This window comes from Vulpes vulpes, chromosome 9 (assembly GCF_048418805.1).
Source record: "Vulpes vulpes isolate BD-2025 chromosome 9, VulVul3, whole genome shotgun sequence".
In the NCBI taxonomy this organism is placed as follows: Eukaryota; Metazoa; Chordata; class Mammalia; order Carnivora; family Canidae; genus Vulpes; species Vulpes vulpes.
Genome location: NC_132788.1, coordinates 63,889,443 through 63,910,745, shown reverse-complemented (window position 1 = coordinate 63,910,745; position 21,303 = coordinate 63,889,443). Strand labels below are relative to the sequence as shown.

The window sequence follows — 21,303 nt, the reverse complement described above, 5'->3', positions numbered from 1 at the left end:
TGACCTCAAAACAAGAGATTGCTGGTAAACAATACCTTTAACAATTCAACAGATTTTGATCACATATCTTTTAGGTGCAGCCACTTACAAGATACTGTGTATTGAGTTTCCATTCCTCAAGCATGCCTGTGTGTCCCTGCAAAGACACATACCTTCTCTCTGATGGAGATCTTATAGAGTCTTCCTTGTATAACTAATCCAAACTTTCTGAAAGAGGTTTTTTGGGCTACACCAATCATACCATGTTTGATTACCTATTTGTAAGTAAAGTGAATCAGTTTATGATCCTTCATGACACACATTAAGTCAGTCTTTGTACAAGTCTTTGATACATACTTGTTTCTTGGTGTGTTTCCTTGCCTTGGAGACTTCTCCCTCTAGGACACAGCAACCCAGAGTGAAAGAACAAAAGCTCTGGTGACAGAATCAACTTAAAACCTAGCTCAGGCAGTGACTAGTCATGGAATCCTGTGCTGGTGGCTTCACCTCTCTGACCTCTGACTCCATTTTTATCACCAGCAAGAAAGGAGAAGATAATATATGTGCCAAGGAATAGTTCATGTGAAGTAGAACTAAGTATAATGTCTGGCATGCAGCATATGTCCAGGGAATGATGGTTGGGAGGACATAGGTACAGGTTGAGGAGGCTGCTGGAAGCATTATAGTAACAATGACTTTTATTACATCACAAAACTTGGTACAAAACTATTTGGAAGCCTCAGAGTTTCACCATCCAGATTCTGCTCCATTTGCATGTTTACTTCCCCATGTTGCCATTGAACTGCAAGTAAGATACTTACTAGCTAGTTCTATCAATCCCTGCTCAAGGCATCAAAGACTCTTTTAGATACCAACTCAACAAGTCAGGAACAAAATTCTTAGACTGTTCTTTCCCAGAGGAGAAAAAATAAAGTATTGTTGTGTCATTTTGATATGAAAATTTGTTTTGAATAGTATTATCTGAATTCTGCTCTAAAACATTGATAATAATTATGCGTTTCTTTTTCCCCCAACATCTATACAATTTACCACTTATTTATCTCATAGTAGTATCACTGGATAGTAGAAGCATATAACTTTTCAGGTAGGCAGGATGGCCCTTGAAACTCACTGGGTTCAGTATATTAGTGTTGCAGATAGATTAAAAATGAAGCCCAGGAATGTTAAGGGAGTTGATCATAGTAATGCAAATGCTGTACATACTGTAATAATAAGGTATCTGAAGATGAGTTATCTGGAATATAGGTCGTGAAAGATGTGTGAGCAGGTTTACTGGGGAGAACTCTTGGGAACACCTGTGAGGGAGTAGAGGGATGAGGAGGAAAGAAGAAGGCATTGAATTTCCATGCAGTCACAATAAAGGCCTCAAATGATCCCACAGTGGACTCTAGGCTGGGATGACCAGTTAGAGTTGTCCTGCCTGAAGGCACATAAATACGTTTTTGAATATGGGCTACCCCCCTGGGGAGGGTCTATGACTTTGGACAAGGGCAATTCTAGGAAAGCCATCACCTTCCAACACTCCCAGCACCTGATGGAATGAAGGCCTTGTTCCCAATGGGGATCTGAGCAGCTCACAACAGCAACCATCACATAGGATGAAGATGATCTCATAAAAATATCTCCCAAGTAAAGATAGACAAAGAGCTTTATATTTCATTCCTTACTAGGTTTCTCATTCCTGGGTGATGTCTCAATTCCTTATTTTATATAAAAAGTACTATTTGGAGAAGTTACATTCACCTGAAAAACCTCATTCAAAGTTAATTTCAGATGTCCATAAAGTTCATCTGAGCTAATTGTCAGAAGAGGAGGATGTACCCAGTGATGATTCTTGGAGACAAAACCTTACAATTAAAAGCATCAGATACTGTTTATTTTTTTAAATTTCCTTTTATTAACCATTTATAACACTTCCATCCAGATCACTACAGCTTGAAATAGATCACTACTGTTTTGCAGCTATTTAGTAGCCAAGAGCAATGGATAAGATCCATACAACAGTTCTGAAAAGTTCACACTGTCAGTTCAGAACATCTGCTTCACCAAGCCTAGCTATTTAAAAAGAATGATAAGAAATTAAGCATCACAAATAAGATATTTTTTTATTTGTCACCATTAAATGTCTGAATTTTAAACAGATTCTTAGACTGGTGCTTCATATCCATCAGCTTGTTCAACTTTAGCACCCGTCTCATCCCCGGTAGCTTTTCCAAAACTACTACCTTCACCATGAAGTTCCATGAGTTTTCCCAATTCAAACTTGGGCTGCTTCAGCATTTTTACTTTTCTAATGAAGACATCATGGAGTGGACAAATATACTGACAAGCTTTTTCTATATCTTTTCCAATGCTGTCTGGAATCCATTTATTGACCACTTCTTTCAAGTCATCTGTCTCCGCCTCTCAGGTCATGATTTCCATCATCTTTTTCTAGATTTGGCGGACCTGTTGGTGCTGAACATAAGAGGTCTTCCGAATCTGATTATTGCATTTTTTAGTAAAACCAACACAAAATAGATGAAGCAAATAATCATCAGTCATCTTTACATCAACATGAGCTTCAATCATGGTCTGTCATATTTTGACCATGGAGCACATTTTGTCATGAGTAAGATCCATGCCATGGAAATTAGGCAGTTTTTGCCCTGCACATCCTCAGTAATTAGCTTGAATTTTCTAAATACAACTTCATCATTCTACAGATCAGCAAGGCTAACTTCAAAAATGTGACCCTTGAGATCATCAGATGCATTTTTGGTTCCTTGAGTTCTTGTGACTAGTGTTTTTCTGATATTTCTTATATTGAACATAGCTGGGGCTTTCACATCATAACAATCTTCCTTAGAAAATGGATCAACCACTTTCTTCTTGGCTCTTTTTTTGCTGCCTTTGGTAAGGCGCTTGTTCTTGCCGACCGCCATGGCACTGCTCTGGGAGTCAAAAGGGTGGAAGTGCATCGGATACTGTTTAAACCAAGATTTTTAAGGTCATTTATGGTGCAGTATAATAAATATGGAGGTCATAAATATGCACCTACAGAAAAGTAAGAAAATAAATTTTAGTAACTGCCTGATAATTGGATTAAAAAATATTATTTTTCAAATTCCTAATTCAGCAGATATTTCTTGTGCCCCTGTCTGTCCCAGATGATATTTTAGGCCCTGGAGATTGAGAAGCAAATGTGTCTTATAAACCTGAAAAGCTAGACAAATGTCTCTGTGAATGAAGTTTTAAAGAACTAGACATTATACCTTTTTCTGAGTCACTACCCTTAACACAGCTTTTGGAAAATTAGACCAAACTCAGCTTTCCCACCAAGAGAATGCTTGGTGTCTCCATGGCAATCCAGTCCAATTGTTTCACTTTGTTTTTTTGTTTCTTTAAAGATTTATTTATTCATTAGAAACACAGAGAGAGGCGGAGGAGACACAGTCAGAGGGAGAAGCAGGTTCCTCACAGGGAGCCTGATGTGGAACTCGATCCCAGATCCTGGGATCAGGCCCTGAGCCGAAGGCAGATGCTCAATCGCTGAGCCACCCAGGCATCCCAATTGTCTCTCTTTGAAAACCCTCTTGGCAAAGATATGCCATGTCAAAGGACAGGAATATGAATTGTCAAATATTCACCATTTAAAAAGACATTTAGCCCTAGCTCTACAAAAATGTTTTTTTAATTTTCTAATATTTTTAAAATAATAAGGTGAATGTTTTCCCAGGTCTGATTCTGCTTTTATTTCCAAAAGGTTTTAGAAATGCCTTGGGAAGTTGCCTCTCTCTGCTAGTCCTTTCACTTCAAAAGAGCATACCTGGCTATATGCCTATACTTTTATAATTTGGAAGCTGAGGAAAGCAAAAGTGTGAATTTTCTATAGAAAACATGTCTTTGCTTTATTATCCTATGTTAATGTAATCATAAGCAACAACAATACTTGATTATGAATTGATAGGAAACAATTATGTGTGTGTGCATTTGGGTACATATAATGTCTGTGATAGGCTTTGAGTGTAGCATTTGTAATGTATTTTGTAATTTCTATTCCCTTAGAATAATAAAAATACATGCTAAAATTGATGACAGGGTATTTTAATACTATCTTTGCCAACCCTGTGAAATGATGAGATTGTCTCAGTTCTACAAAATACAGAAGGATTTGAGATTGCTTTAGATGCTTATTTGCAATTGGAAAATAACAAATCTTTTGTGCCCACATCCTTATATGTGCACATTACTAATATCACTGCTCTTGAAGTCCCTAAAAATACCTGAAAATCCAACTCTTGATTTCAGCTCAGATTATGATTTCAGAGTCCTGAGATCCAGCCCTGCATCTCTCAGCATGGAGTCTGCTTAAGACTTTCTCTCCTTCTCCCTTTGCCTCCCTCTCCCCCTCAAGTCAATCAATCTAAAAAAATTACTTGAAATACTCTGTTCTCTATTACTGCAGAAATTTACTAGCAAATATTTTTATTACTCAGATTGAAAGGGCACATCTGAAGAATGTTTAGGATTTTGTTTTGTTTCATTTTGTGTGTGTATGTATTGTCCTCTCTGCTGGCTTATTTTTATTTGAGACACAAGTGACCCAACTTGACAGCTTTATAGGGGGTGTTGAATATGCCAATATTAAACTCTGCTGTATCAACCAATTTTCAGGTAGTCGTGTAAGTGCAAACCTCTGTCTTTAATATGTGATTCAGGCATCTCTGTAACCAGCCAAATGGAAAGATTTCTAGTAATTTATGTAATCACATCATTGGTTTTTGCATCTTGAGGAAGCGGTTCCTTTTTTTTAGGCAAGCTGGTGTGTCTCTGAGGTCATTTATCTGCTTAACTGTTGCTGAAATTGAAAGAAGGGGAAAAATAAACAAAATGACAAGATATCTTTCTTAACAGAAGGGAGCTAATTTGAGAGAGGAATGAGGGATTATGATGGCCAGATTGAGGAAGGATGTGATGAAGTACAAGTGAATTACAAATGGGCCACCAGTGACCCCGATGATGGGATTCAAGTAAATTATAATTTTGCTCCAATGGTCGACTTAAGTGTGTGCTGACTGACCTAATTCCCACTCAACTGGAAGAGTGTGGAGCTGTTATTGTTTCCCTGTGGCTTCCTAGCTGTCCTCTTCAGCTTTATTACCTACAATTGATTTTTCCACTCTGGTTCAGATTCTTACTATAGACTTTTTAAATGGTAATGATTATCCAGTCCTAAAATCTGAAGAAAAAATATTACAAATTACCAAGGCTGTCTTACTTTTTATTTCATTTAAAAGACATTTCAATAATAATAAAGAAAAATTAGAGGAAAACAATAACCCATGGTCCTTTGTTCATGTTTTTTGAGTTTTTCTCATCTACACACACATATACACTAATTGAAAAAGTAGTATGTGCACGTTTTGAAACCCTTAAAATTTCTACAAGAAATTATCTATAAGATACAAATATTTTGTAGCAAAGATTATATGTAGTATTTTAACTATTTAAAAATTCCTAAACACAGAAATAATCATTGTTCATATATAATAGGGATATGAACAACAGCTGTGAGCATGTAACAATGGGGGTGTGACTAACACTGTAGCAGTTTTACAGCTAAACCTCCAGAAATCCCAGATTATTTCCTTAGTCTGAATTACTAGCAGTTCAGTTGTTGATTAAAAAGTATGTATGTGGGGTGCCTGGGTGGCTCAGACATTTAAGCATCTGCCTTTGGTTCCGGTCCTGATCTTAGGGTCCTGGGACCAAACCCATGTGGAACTCCCTACCCAGCAGGGAGTTAGCTTCTCCCTCTGCCACCTACCCCCTCCTCACTCATGCTATCCCCCTCTCTCTCAAATAAATAAATAAATTCTTTAAAAAAATTAAAAAAAAGTATGTGTATGTTGAAATATTTGATAGATATTTTCAAATTCCTGCAGAAAGCTCTTATTGACTTCAAATCTAAATAGTACAGGATTATCAATATTTTTATCACTGAAAATTCCTTAGGTGATGCAAGATACTGCCTTAATTAATAATACTTTGATTTCTAGTAAAATTAAAAATGTCTCATTGTTTATTTTCAATTTGCATTTTTTCTTTGAATTGCCTATTCCTACGTGGTATTCCTATTTCTGTTTTTTTTTAATAAAAATACTTTTGCTTGTCTGATTATGTAAATAACGCATATTTGTTGTGGGGGAGGATCAAACAATATGTACAAGTTTAAGAGAAAAAATATCAGTATTTCAGTTTCTATCCATTCATTGGCACCCAGGGACATGTAATTTTTAATGCGTTTTCCTGATTACTTGGGAAGGTAGAGAATCTTTTCAGATATGTTCGACCATTTGAATTTGCTCTTCTGCTAATCGCCTATTTATACTCTGTATCTACATTTCTTTTGTGTTGTTTGTGTTTTCATGTCAATCTTAAGCTTTTTTTTGAATATTATTGTTATTGATTTGTCATGTACATTACTAACTACAAAATTGTTTTTCAAAGTACCTTTTGTCTATTGACATTGTACTTGCAATTTTTGCCATTAAAGTAAATTAATGATGTTTATGCTATTGATTACATGGTATTTTTGGCATTAGTGCTATGAATTAGGTTGTATTTTGATCATTAAACAAACATATATGGTCACAATAGGTTTTCTTTTCCCACTGAAAAGTGTTTAATCCTCCTGAGGTCAATTATTACATACAGATTGAGGAGAAACTGTATTTTTTTTCCCTAGCTCTTGAATTTCCTTCTTTAGTTAAAAAGGTCTCTCTATATATAGGTTTTTCAGATAATGTCTAATGATTTTTTCTTCAGTTTCTGTTATTCATCTTTTATTTGCTCATCCATTTGTTCATTAATTTATTGAAACCTATCACTTGGGGAACTTTCCCAATCAGACAGTATAGCACTTATATAAAATCTACAGGTGGAATAAGTTTATTTAATTGATTACCTATTTATGGTTTAGTTATTTTCATATCTTGACTTACAAACTTGCTAGAGTGAGTGTATTTATACATGTCACATTGCAGCTGTATGAGTTGGTCTGCATAATTGAAAGTGTTGGATATGTGTCTTTAAAAGACATTGTCTTAACTGATGGGATAGGTTACAGTAAATAATAGGAAGGGGTTATATTGATTTCTGTGGTTATGGATTAGAGATGGAGGCATCAGTATGAGTTCATGTTTAGTTTGCTATAGGTATGCATGGTTAGATATAGAAATATTGATAGATATTTGTATTTACATGGATTAGTGTATACAAATATACAACAAGTACACTTGGCACCTAGGTTTTCTGTTCCCATTCCTAGTAAATGGAACCAGGGCTTCTTAGAGAAATGGTTGCTTTTATGATTGCGAGAAGAAATATGCAAAATGAGCCTGGAACATCTTATAGCTCTAGAAAATAAAGAAGTACTCAAAGAAAAAAGAAAGCCATGATGATGAAAATAACTCAAAGGTACACAAATACCAACTGAAAGAGTTCTCAATAGCCAAAGCTAAAAAATTTTTTTGATCAACAAAATAATGTGTTATCAGATTATACCCTAAAGTATAAAATAAATATCCATGAGTCCATACTGATATAAATAAGTGACTAAATAAATAAATAAATAAATAGGAGAGACTAGACAAAGCTCCCATAGGAGAGAGTTGCAAATAATTTCTGTAGATATTCCCTCTTCAAGAGGATAGAGAATCTTTTGCCATTCCTTAAATACAGGCTATGTAGAGTGATTTCCTTTTAAAGGGTATACTATGAAAGGAGGAAGGTAACTTTCCAGTGGAGAAACCTGGCAAACACTACCTTAACCAGGTGATCAAGGCAAACATCAATAGTAGTAAGTTATGTTGATAGTACGTACCCTTGATATGATTTGGGGAGACTGGCAATTTACTTTTGTGGCCTTCCTTTCAAAAATACAGACTGAACCTAATCATGAGAAAAATATCAGACAAATCTTAACTGAAGGATGCTCTATAAAATATCTGGCTGTCCTCTTCAAACCTTCCGAAGTCATAAAAAACAAGGAAAATTTAAAAATGCAATAGCCAGGAGGAGCCTAAGGAGGCTTGATGACTAAATGTAAAGTTGTTACCTCGATGCATTCTGGAACAGATAAAGGACATTAGGGGAAAAAAACCTTAATAATGTATGGATTTTAATAATATATCAACATTGGTTCATTAATTGTGACAAATGTACCATACTAAGGCTAGATGCTAATAACAGGGAAAATTAGGTGTGAGGTCTCAGCAGTTGTCTTCGCAATTCTTGTCAGTCTAAAACTCTAAAATAAAGTTTCTTTAAAAAGGGATATATTACCCAATTATATTTGCTACAAATATTACTCAATATAATTATTGAGGCTATATCCGTCTAAACTTCTACTAGCATTTTGAGAGATGTTTCCTTTGCAAAATATTTACCAGAGATTCTGTATGTTGCTACTCTGAATAAAGGTAGAATCTCAGTGTTCTTTTTCTTCTTAAAATGTATTATTCATGTATAGTTAACACACAAACAATATTATATTAGTTTCAGGTATACAACCCAGTGATTCAACAGTTCTGTACATTACTGCTCACTATGATAAATGTAGTCATCATCTGTCAGTGTATTAATTTTAATTTTTCTTGTGATAAAGTTGAACAGCTGTTCAGATGTTCAAAAATATTTGTATGTTTTTTTGTCAACTTTCAATCATAATTTCTGCTTATTTTTCCATTGGGTTGTTCTCTTTCTTTGATTTTAGAAACCATGCAACCAATAGTCTTCTACTTTTTTATTTAATTGTCTTTTGATTTGTTGCTTGATGGTATGTGGAAATATCTGTTCTTTATTTAATTGGCATAGCCAATCTCTTCTTCCATGGATTCCACATCTTATAAACATAAGGGTTTCTCCCTCTCAGGTTGTATAAATAATCTTCCACATTTTCATCTAATACTTTCTGGTTTTTTTTTTTTTTTTTTGCATTTATTTTCACCTTTTATCTTTACTAATGTAATTATTAATTTTATTTCTTTTTAATATTTTATTTTACTTGTTTCCTTCCTTCTACTTTCCTTTGCTTTATATATTTTACTACATAAGTTTTCTTTTCTCTTTTCTCTTGAGTGACTTGGAGGAGATACATCCTACCTATTTTTATGTTTCCTAATAATTACATTTCAGTTTTAAAATAATCATATTTGAAGTTGTATTTATGAGTCATCACCAACAATATGACAGTGTTTCTGAATGCTTCCTTTGCTAAGTAAGTATGGTAGGCAGATTTTCAAGTTATCCTCCCTAGGCCCCCTGCTGAAGGTTCATATCTCCTGGTTACTTAATCAAACAATAATCTATGTAATGCTATAAAGAGATTTTGCAGATGTCATAAAATATTAAAATATATTATCCTAGATTATCTGAGTAGGCCCCTTGTAATCATAGGAGCCCTTAGAAGTGGAGGAATAAGGTAGAAGAATTAGAGAGACAAGAGGAAGAAGGAGAGGAGATGAGGCAAGAGGGAATGTCACAGATTTCAAGTGCGGGGGACACATCCCATGATAACTGGTTTTGAAAATGGAGGAAGGGATCCATAAGGTAAGTAATGCAAAAGGTACCAGAAGCTGAGAAAGACTCCTATCTGACAGCAAGGAAACAGGACCTTGGTCTTACAACTCCATAGAACTGAATCCTGCCAAGAGCCTGATTGAGTTTGAAGTGGAATCACTCCCAGAGACCCCAGAAAGGAATACAGCCATGCTGACACATTGATGTGAGCCTGTGAGACTCAAGCAGAGAAGCACTAATCCCACCAGGCTTCTAACATGCAGAGCTGTGAGATAATAAATGCATATTTTTAAAGTCACTACATTTGTGATAGTTTGTCATGGTGGCAACAGCAAACTAATACAGCAGGCAGTGAAATTAGCTCAATCTCAGTTTTTCTTTACACACCATCCTATCATAGATTTATTGGTGTGATCTTGAGATTTGCATTACATTTCACAAATGTTAATTAGAATTAATTTTATCTTTAAATTATTTTTTTTTGTTCAATCCAGTCTGTCAGTAATTTTATCCAGTTTGTTTTCTTAGCACTTGAATATGTAAGAGTATTTATCTTTGCCATCAACATAAATGACAGCATATCTGGAAAGTGAATTTTGGAATCACACATTCTTTTTCTCATAATTTTATTCACATTACTAAACTAATGTTGGAGAGGAAACAGAATGTTTTCCCCCTTTTCCCATGCTGTTTTCCTATCTAGATAATTGTTCTTGTAATTTGTATAATTGTTCTTGTAATTTGTATATTGACTGAACTATGTATATATATGTGCGTGTGTGTGTGACTATGTGACATATATATACATGTGACATATATATGTAACATATATATGTGACTATATATATGTTATTAATTTTGTCAATTAATTGGTAAAGTCTTCACATCGGTGCTCAGGAATTTTTCATGTATTTATTTGACTTTAAGCATTGATTGGTTTCCTTGTATTCTGGTCTTTGAGGATTCTAATTTTCTCAATTCATTTTATTGTAGTGATATCCTATAAACTATTTTTAGGAGAGATTCTGAATTTCTGAAACCCAAACACTGGTTTGTGGATGGATCTGGAATATCAACCTCATCTGATAATTCACTTATGATGATGATTTATCTATCTATGAAAATTAAAAGTAAGTTGTGAGAAATTTAGGTTTATATCATATCCTCAGATCTTCATGTTTTTTGGAAATACATAGTACCAGTGTCTTTTATTGGTAAGACAGTAGTCCCAGTTCTGGCTTTAAAAAAATGACTTTCACATCTATAGTCAACACATATTTACTATGTACTTAGTATATGACAGGTCCTGAGGTTCATCAAAAATAGAGAAAAACATGAATTTCAAAGCAGAAAGTATATTGATTTTTCTATTACTGTTTCACAAATTGCCACAAACTTAGCAACCTAAAACAGTACTCATTTATTATGTCATAGTTATTATAGGTCAGAAGTCAGGGCTATGGTACAAGTCAGCAATTACTGTATCAGCCTGAGCTGCAGTGTCATCTGAAGCTTGACTGGAGAAAATCGACTTTCAAGCTCATTCAATTTCTTACTAGAATTCATTTGCTTATGGCCTATAACTGAGTGTCCCAGCTTTTTACTGTGGGGCTAAAGGCCACCCTAGGTCCTGGAGGCCTCCCATGGTTCCCTGCCATGTTGCTCACTGTATGGCTGTTGCTTTTTCAGGGTCAGCAAAAACATTTCTCACTCCAGTTGGCTAAGATAGGGGTCCTACATAACATAACAGGAGCAATATTCCATTAGCTTTGTCATATTCTATCATTTAGAAGCAAGTCACAGGATTCACCTGCACTCAGGGGAAAGGAATTATACAAGGGTATGGATCATTCAAGGTGTGTCTACTGAAGAAAGTAATCTGAAAAGTGAATTTCCTATTTGAAATTGTACAAAACAAGCTTTCTGCCCTGTTCTTCATTATGTTCAATTGATTCTCTCGTTTATCTACTTTGTAATTGTGAATTTCCTCATGTTGTATGATACTCTATAGTCAGCTCCTAGGGAATTTGCATGATAATAAAACTCTATTTTAAGGGGTTTTATTATTTCATCACAAACATTTGTTTCAGGATCAAATCAGACAAAGCTTAAAAGTGGCATTACTTTAATTTGCTTCCATAAATAAACTTCACTTACCATTAAGCATATTCAGAAAGCACTCTCAAGGGCATTCTGATTTAGCTAAGACTTGATAGAGGTTAAAGAGTCACCTAGAGATTAGAAGAAAATAGATTTCAACTGAAATATGTGATATAATTTTTATTTAAATTATTTTAATATTAATTAAGGTATTTCTTCAGTATTCTGTCTATTTAACTGTAGAAGTCTTACTCGGTCATATATTAATCATTTTTTATATTAGATATAATCTCTTTTTGGATTGCCTCTTGCCATTTGTAATTTTACCATTTTTATGAATCCATGAGAAATCACAAAGATTCAATTCACATTGAACGAATGTTTACAGTTTAGACATTTAGAAAATAAGGGGCAATCATTTATTTGAGAATAATTGGGCAACTCTGTACAATATGGTTTTTAGAGTTCTAGCAGATAATAGAATAACTATTGCCTCTGCAATACTTATACTACTGTGTTTGACATCTTTTTCTTTTTTTTTTTAAGATTTTATTTATTTATTCATGAGAGGCACACACACACACACACACACACAGAGAGAGAGAGAGAGAGAGAGAGGCAGAGACACAGGCAGAGGGAGAAGCAGGTTCCATGCAGGGAGCCCCATGTGGGACTCGATCCCAGGTCTCCAGGATCACACCCTGGGCTGAAGGTGGCGCTGGGCCACCAGGGCTGCCCTGACATCTCTTTTTCAATAAATGTACTATATTGTCCCAAAGAATGTAGCACATTGACTTCTCAGAAACCTATAATAGTGTCCTTTGCCTACCTTCCAGCATGACTTTGGATAAAGTACTAAACCATTTTCTCCTTTGATTTTCCCATCTGCCAAATGGGAACAATACCACTCACCTTCCTTGTATGGCTCTTACTGTTAAAATGAAATGGCAAACATTAAATATTTATCAAATGAAAAAAAAACCCACCCATAATAAGAAATCAACAAGTAGAAGGTTTTATAAAATTATAGTTAGTTCTAAAAAGCATGAAGGGGCAGTATTACTACCATGTGTTGGTTAGCACCAGAACAAAATTGTGAGAGGAATTTTTGCTGGTTGTCATTTTGGATGACACCTTTAATTGCAACTGACAGAAATACAATTCCTACAAACAGAGAGATAACCAACATAGTGGCTTAGATGATTTAAAAGTCCAGGACGGTTCTTAGCTTTAGGGATAGTTGGGCCTTTGGGCTCAAAAACTTTGAGAATTAGGTTTCCTTCACTATCTGCTGCCTACTTTAGTATGAAAATCTTCACTGAGTCACTGATTCTCTCAAAGCAACCTGGAAGGTATTCTTTCATAATTTGTTTCACAGAAATACCTGTGGTTAGTTCTGATGTTATGAATTTGTGTCATGAATCTGTCACTGAGCCTGTAATTGTGATGAGGTGAATTTAATGATAGGGTTGCCCAATCTCAGCACCTGTAGGTAAGGCCAACCTAAACTGAGGCACATGTGCTATGAATTGCCAAGGGGGATTATTGCTATCATAAGGCGAGAAGGGTCAGTGCTAGCTATTATATCAAAAAATTAAAAAGGAGATGTCAATATGGCTAGTTTAAGGTGAATGCCTATATTTGTATAAGTTAAAACATTTTGGTAGTGAGAATTAGATCTTGATCCTGGGAAACAGTAACAGAACACATCTATTAGAAGGATAGAGGATCAGAAATAAAACCTAAGAAAATAGGTGGGAAAAGAGGATTCAGGAATTTCAGGACACAGCATCTTTAGGAATTCAATTTCAGGCTGTTGCTTAAGGAAACTTTGAGAACTTGCTCCAAATTTTTTTCAAAAGAATCAAATTCTAGAACAAGAATGAATTATTCTCTTAGCTTGGTTCATGTCTTCATCCTTTTAGTTGGATTAGGGGAATTATGGAAGTATATTGTACAGCAGCCCTATTAGTAATGTGTCCAGTGGGAGAAGGACAACTTCCCAAATAAAAATCTGAGAAGCTGTTACTGACAGACATGGAAATAGATGTTTGGCACACGAGAATAACAGAGGGCTCTACAGCTATATTCTTCATTCTCATGGTAAAGTCCCTTCTGATAGAGGTTTATGGAACTTGGAATCAAATGTACTAGGTTTTAACCATGGCTCTACTCCCATGTGTGTGATATTAGGTACATTACTTACCATTTCCATTCCATGGCTTTCTCAGTGTGGATAGTGTTGATACCTGCATTTTAGATGTCTAGAATGGGAAAGGATAGAAACTTTAATAGTAATGTCATGAAGATATGATCAACTACCTATTGATTAGCTAATGTATTAATAGTTTTTTAAAATAATATGACAAATGTTGACATAGTAATGAATATTTTTACACAAAAGGAAAAAAAAATCAGGCTTTTTCTTTAAAGACCTCATGGTGTCATGCAATGGAAAGAATCACTGCGTTAGAAAAAGTAGACTTGAGTACTTTTCACTGATGTCCACTGTGATTGATTAGAGAACCATTTAAAAGTGACTTAATCTTTCTGGCTGTAGCTGAAAGATGGTGTGGAGGAGAACTCATGGATCTTATATTTACCTTTCAGTATCAACACTCATGACAATAGAACAGAAAAAAAAGAGAGAAGGACAAAATGGTTACTCTCACAGAAACATTTTTATCGTTAGATAACTTTTTGAGCATTGATTATAGAACAGGTACCAATTTAAGCACTTCTTTGTATTAACTCATCTACTCACAGCAACCTTATAAGGTAGGCTTTTTAAATTATTTCCTTCTTATAGCTGAAGGAACTGAGGTACAGAGAACTAAGAAACTTGTCCAGTGTCTAATACTGACAAGTGCTGGAACTAGGATTGAAACCAACTACTGTATGCATATATTTTTTAAATTTTTATTTATGATAGTCACAGAGAGAGAGAGAGAGAGAGAGGCAGAGACACAGGCAGAGGGAGAAGCAGGCTCCATGCACCGGGAGCCCGACGTGGGATTCGATCCTGGGTCTCCGGGATCGCGCCCTGGGCCAAAGGCAGGTGCCAAACCGTTGCGCCACCCAGGGATCCCTGCATATTTTGTTACACGGCTTCTCACTGCACATGAAGATATTACTCATTTATCCATTATCCTGTTTAGTAGACTGTAGGTGTTTGAAAATTTTTGAGACAGTTTGAATATTGTATGAAAAAAATTGAAAAGTAGATGGATTTTAATGTGAAATATTCTCTGGAGAGTGCAAAAAAAAAAAAAACACAAAAAAAAAAAACCAGCAAAACCAAAAAACCCAACAATGTGAAAGAAAACAAATGAGCTTCTTCCTTTCCCTAATTCAGCTCACCCTAGACACATTTTTTTTTTGTTGTCAGATTTTTTTTTTTAGATTTACACATTTATTTTAGAGAGGGGGAGGGGCAGAGGGAGAGAGAGAGAAAGACAGAGAGTCTCAAGCAAACTCTTCACTGAGCATGGAGCCCAACATGGGGGCTCTATCTCTCCACCTTGAGATCATGACCTGAGCTGAAACCAAGAGTTGGATGCTTAATAGACTGTACCACTCAGGTGCCCGTTGTTGCCAGATGTTTAATGCTTCTTTACATTTATAGACTTTGTGGATTTGCAATTCCCCATCTTCTGCTTGAACCCTTGTGTAGGAAAAAAAAATTATCTACTCTAATTGATTAATTAATAGTGGAATAAATATATGTTTACAAATGTTTTGCAATAGAAACTAATAAAATTTTATACCCAGCATTTGGAGGAATTAAAAGCTAAAATAGAAAAGGCACCATGGAGATGCTTATCATTTTGAAGGATTATGTATCTTTTTTTTTAAAAGATTTTATTTATTTATTCATGAAAGACACACAGAGAGAGAGAGAGACAGAGACAGAGACAGAGACAGAGACATAGGCAGAGGGAGAAGCCGGCTCCCTGCAGGGAGCCTGATGCAGGACTCGATCCCAGGCCCCCAAGACCACGCCCTGGGCTGAAGGCCACGCTAAACCTCTCAGCCACCCGAGCTGCCCGGATTGTGTATCTTAAGAGTAAATAGGATCACATGGTATTAGACTTTCATACAATCTGTTATGGGTCAACTGTTGCTATTATGTGTAAGTGACTTGAATTCTAGTCAGATGAATTCAATCAGATGAATTCTAGTCATCTGATTAAGTATGTACCAGCAACTGTTTCTTAGTGTTCAGTTCTGAGTAAAGGTTCATTTTTTAGTAAGAGAGTCATTTGGTGTAACTTTGATTCTTCTCTTGGAAATGTCCAAGATTCATCTGAATTCAGTGAGAACAGTGTGAAAGGTAAGGAGAAACTTGGACATAGATTACAAGTTGGATGTAGGCCAGTAATTTAAAGAAAGCTTTCGAAGAGATTTTATTTGTGTAAGAACAGATTTTTTTTTTTTTTCTGAACAGCATTTGTGAATGGAGAATGACATAAGCTTAAAATCTATGTGTTAAGGATTTTTTTTCAAACAGTATTAAGTGTGCTGCAGGGAAGAAATAATGGAGCAAACCAGAGTCGTTCATGTCAGAGCACTTCTGGGAATTAGCTGTTGCATAAGACCCTGTTATGTATTTATGAATTTTGTAGTGGTGGAATAGTGATATAGGTCATTACTGCCTCAACTGGACCACCAGCCTACCCATCCATTGACTTGCTCACAGAAGCATTGAAAGACTACCCACTCAATAGGCTTAAACTCTCAAACCTGGAGCTATTACAAAAAGTGTATATATGAGTTTGTATATGTGTGTGTGTGTTATGGAGAAGATAGAAAGACAGCTAGAGGAGAAGAGGAGGGCTCTGTGCACCAGCTCTGTCTGGTCCAGATGTCACTTTCCCTTGAAAGGCTCTGTGAGTGAGCCCCGAACACTGAATTAGGCACTAACTGAAGCAGGATATGAGTTGGTGATTCCTAGACACCAGTCGATTTCTTGTTACATATAATCCATTTTACGAACATGTGCCTTACAAAGATGACCTGAATACGCTTGGTGCTCAATCAAAAGGTGTCTAATACCACAATGTCAAACACTTAAATATGTTACTTTAGGATTTCATCCAATTGGTCATCTCTAACAAATGAACAGATGGCATTCTATAATATTTTTATTTGAAATATATTTTTAATTGGGAGCATATAATTTTTTTTCTCAGAAATACTATTCATATTGATAAAGTTCCAAGGCTAACCAATAAAATCATGTTTGCTGGGAGGATGATGTGACAAGTCTATGGACAAATCACTATAACAACAATAACAGTGAAAATCATCACAATACCTAGCATCTACAGAATACTTAACTCTGTAGTACATACTGATGTGAGGAATTTCCACGCACTGATTTTTTTAATCTTCACAACATCTCTATGAAATATATGATTATAGATGAGGAAACTAAAGCATTTAATGTTTGAATAATTGCCCAAGGACCCCCGATTAGGAAGAGGTAGATCTGGATTCAAGCAGGTAGTCCAGCTCTAATCTGTCCCCTTAACTACTGACCTCCAGTGGGGCTTTAGTTCAACATGTATCAAGACTTAGTTCATACTGGGGACTGAAGGAGGTGCTGATGATGCACAAGGAGTCCCAGCCATGGGAGCTGCTAAGAGAGCAGGATGTGAACAAATAATTATGTACAGAACAGTGAACATAAGTGTGTCAAGGATAACAAATAGGAGAGAGAAATAAGTGATTAATTTTGAAGAATCAAGAAAGAAAGTATTCCATGTTTATGACAACGTCTGAGATACCCTTTGATGCATGAGTAGCAGTTTTGACAAATGAATGAAAGGGATGTAACAGGGGAAGTAGCACATGTTCACAGTATAGAGTCATGAGACAGCTTTATTCTGTACATGGGAAGACTCTTCTCCAACATCTTTTCTTACTCAAATCTTGTAAAAAAGAAAAAAAAGTCCAATTCACAGTTGGATTGACTCAAAACATAGATCAGTTTTTTTTCCAAAATGTAGGTCAACTTTTTAAAGTCAGACTGAGCTTTTTAAAATTCTTATAATGCTTTATTTAAGACTTTGTTAGAACAGTTTAAGGAGTGTACAGAGATTGAAAGGAAAATCCAGAGATTTCCCATATATTCCCCCCTCCCACACATGCCTAGCCTCCCCAGTGATTAAACCTCCCCACTAGAATGGTACCATTCTTAATAATCACCACCCAGAGTCCATAGTTGATGTTAAGGTTCAGCCTTAGTGTTATGCAGTCTATGGGTTTGGACAAATATATAATGACATGTATCTGTCATTACAGACTGAGTTGGGTCAGAGATATGATAAAAAAAAACAAAACAGGGGGATAGACTCTGAGCCTTCATTTTCCCTTATGTCCATCATAGACTCCCATCTAGACCAGTCCAGGTAACAAAAAGCTGCATGGAAGTGGGGGAAAATGGACTGAAATATCATCTGAGAGGTGGAGAAATGTAAAACAAGGAAAAGTTTTCTTGGGATTGATTCGTAAGACAGGATATAACTCAATCCACATCTTTTTGAACTTCTTATAATTCCTTAGGGATAGATGAAGGGCATTTACAGTATATAGTGAGAGACTATTTAAGATTTTGGGCCATATTTTCCATGTGCCAAGCACTGTGCTGAATGCTTTGCAAGCTTGAATTTAAGTGATCTACTCAACAACCTGACTACAGTAGCTGCTTTTCTTTGAAATATTTGGCAGATGCAGATAATGCACTTGCTAAGAAGCAGAGCTAAGATTCCAACTCAGGTCTGATAGACTCAGTTACAAGTTGCTAAAGAAAGATGTACTTGAAAGTCTCCTGACATAGCCTTCTCATGACCCTTTCTAGATGGCTTTTTTCTGTGGATCTTCAGGTGGTAGTGAAGGATGGATATTTATGGATACTTATAAGTGCCCTATTGGGAATGTTTGGTACATTGAGAGCCCATCTGAAAACAGACTCTGTTTTATTTGTACAACCATAGAGAGAGTGATATTAAAATAGTTCTTTGTGTTGAATGAACTTAAAGCTGTTAACAAGTTTTGATTTGGACTTTTTTATTTTTCTTCAAAGGATTTTTTTTTTTCTTTTGCTTCAAAGACTGATTATATGTTCTTGAAATAGAGAATGGAATATATATGTCCTGGTTTAGAATTCTGAAAAACTTTGTAAGTAATTGAAGTTACAGAATTACATTTTGAATTGAAAAAGCCCAATTTATTTAATCTGCTTACTGCAGCTTTCCAAGATAAGATCTGTCAGAAGCTAAAAAGTCTTCCTGACCACTGGCAAGTTCTTCTAAATGGGTACTTTGATTAATTATGATCCTTTCACTGATTAAACATCAGTGACTAATCCTCTAATATAGTGGGAAATAACCACTGCCATAATTGTTAGGAAATACAGGAAAAAGGATGCAGAGAATAACATAAAGTTCTGATTATGATATCCGATTGCACCAGCTATTGTAACTGATGTTTCTGAAAGTCTTGCAGTTTATTTAATCTGAGCCGTGAGAATACATGTCTATAAGAGCTATTGTGAAAAACCATATAGTCTTTATAATTGTACCAACCCTAAGCAATATAGCAATAAGCATTTATGGAATACCTACTCCACGTGGGACACGCTGCTGGGGGAAAGAAAGTGTCAGATGACTGGAGCTGCTCTATTTAGTTCATTTAGTGTTCATATAGACCATGACTTTTGAACAGGTCAGAACTTTTTTTTTTTTTTTAAACAAAATGACTCCAAATGGCAGTGAGTAAACCCAATTACTGGATTCTCTAGGTTGGAAGAGAGACCATCTAATCCTCCCTTCCATAACTGTTGTTAATACCCTTCACCTGCAGCATTCCTTCTGCATGACTACCTGGTTTTGAGTACTCCCTGCTGTGAGTGTTAATATCCTGAAGCAGCTCAGAGCATTTTCAAGTACTTTGGAACATTCAATTTTCTTCCTGCAACTTCTACCCATTTATCCTAATTTTAGTTGTTCCCTACTCTACTATCTTTAACACAGTTTTAGATGTTTAAAATATAACCTGTATGGTAGTCAAAGAAAAGGGATTCTTAAGCAAATTGAATGGGATTGAAGAACACGAAATTATGCCCAGCATTTATGCAGAAACAATGCTTTGATAAAATACTAAAATATAAGGTAACTTTCAGAAATGGAAACCAAATTTGACATTTTGACTTGGATTCTGAGGTTTTTTAGAAAATGTGTACCCACCTCTTCACTGTTAATTATTACTTCATTTGGGGAAAGGAAGATAGTAGTTAATATGGATTCCAACTGCATGGTTTGGATTCCCATATCTACCACTTAGTAATCATACCACTTGTGACAAGTTGCTTACCTCTGTGGGCCTCGGTTTCCAAACCAATAGTAATAGTCCCTACATCATAAGATAGTTGTATGGTTATGATACGACAATGTTTATAAAATAGTTAGTGATGGGCCTGCTCCATAAAAACACACTGGATAAAATCGTCATTCAAAAAATATCCATTGATGACACATAGATCAAGTATCTTATCTAAGGAGTGATTTTTTTCCCCAAGTTTTTATTTAAACTCTAGCTAGTTAACATACAATGCAATATTTGCTTCAAGTGTAGAATTTAATGATTCATCACTTACATACATCACCTGGTGCTCATCATCACCATTTGCACTCCTTAATCCCTATCATCTATTTCACCCACTTCCCCTCCAGCAGTCATCAGTTTGTTCTCTGTAGTTAACAGTCTGTTTCCTGGTTTGCCTCTCTTTCTTTTTTTTTTTTTCCCCTTTGCTCGTTTGTTTTATTTCTTAAATTCCACATATGAATGAAACCATATGGCATCTGTCCTTCTCTGACTTATTTTGCTTAGCAGAATACTCTCTAGCCCCATCCACATCACTGCAAATGGCAAGATTTCATTTTTTTAAGATTTCATTTTTAATGGCCAAGTAATATTCCATTGTATATGTACGCCACATCTTCTGTATCCATTTATAAGTTGATGAACATTTGGGCTTTTTCCATAATTTGGCTATTGTTGATAATGCTGCTGTAAACATTGGGATGCGAGTATCCCTTTGAATCAGCATTTTTGTATCCTTTGGATAAATAGCTAGTAGTGCAATTGCTGGATCATTGGTTAGTTCTATTTTTAACTTCATGAGGAACTCCATCCTGTTTTAAGGAGTGATTCTAAAGATAACACTGTGTGATAAAACTCTCAGAAAATATTTTTTAAAACTTGCATTTTTCCACATATTTTTCTAGCAAGTTTTTTTATGTTTTAGAATAAAGGTCATTAGTTTACAAATCACTATTTCATTGCAAAATACTCTTATTGAGAGAGAATTTGTTAACTAACGGAAAGATTTGTGATTTTTTTTTGTAAAATATACTCTCCAGTAGACATGCTGTTTTGCTTTTACTATTTAGTATTCTTGATAGGTGCCAGATTAAAGATTCCTTCATTATACTCATTAAAGTTTTTTTTTTTCCTTTTGAACTATATTAGGACTCTGTAATATGACATTCATCTATCTTTTTGTTGGCTTTTGTGAGTCTTTATAATATTTATTTATATGACCCTTCTGTAGACTCATTTGGTATCTAATTATTA

At 35.4% G+C, this 21,303-nt stretch overlaps 1 protein-coding gene and 1 pseudogene across 9 annotated transcripts in view; one reads left to right on the top strand and one right to left on the bottom strand.

The window, feature by feature from the left end:
- Window positions 1-21,303, top strand: part of GRM7 (glutamate metabotropic receptor 7) — an 823,590-nt gene that overhangs the window by 335,642 nt on the left and 466,645 nt on the right. The window lies entirely within an intron of this gene.
- Window positions 2,134-2,924, bottom strand: LOC112908824 (small ribosomal subunit protein eS1-like; annotated as a pseudogene).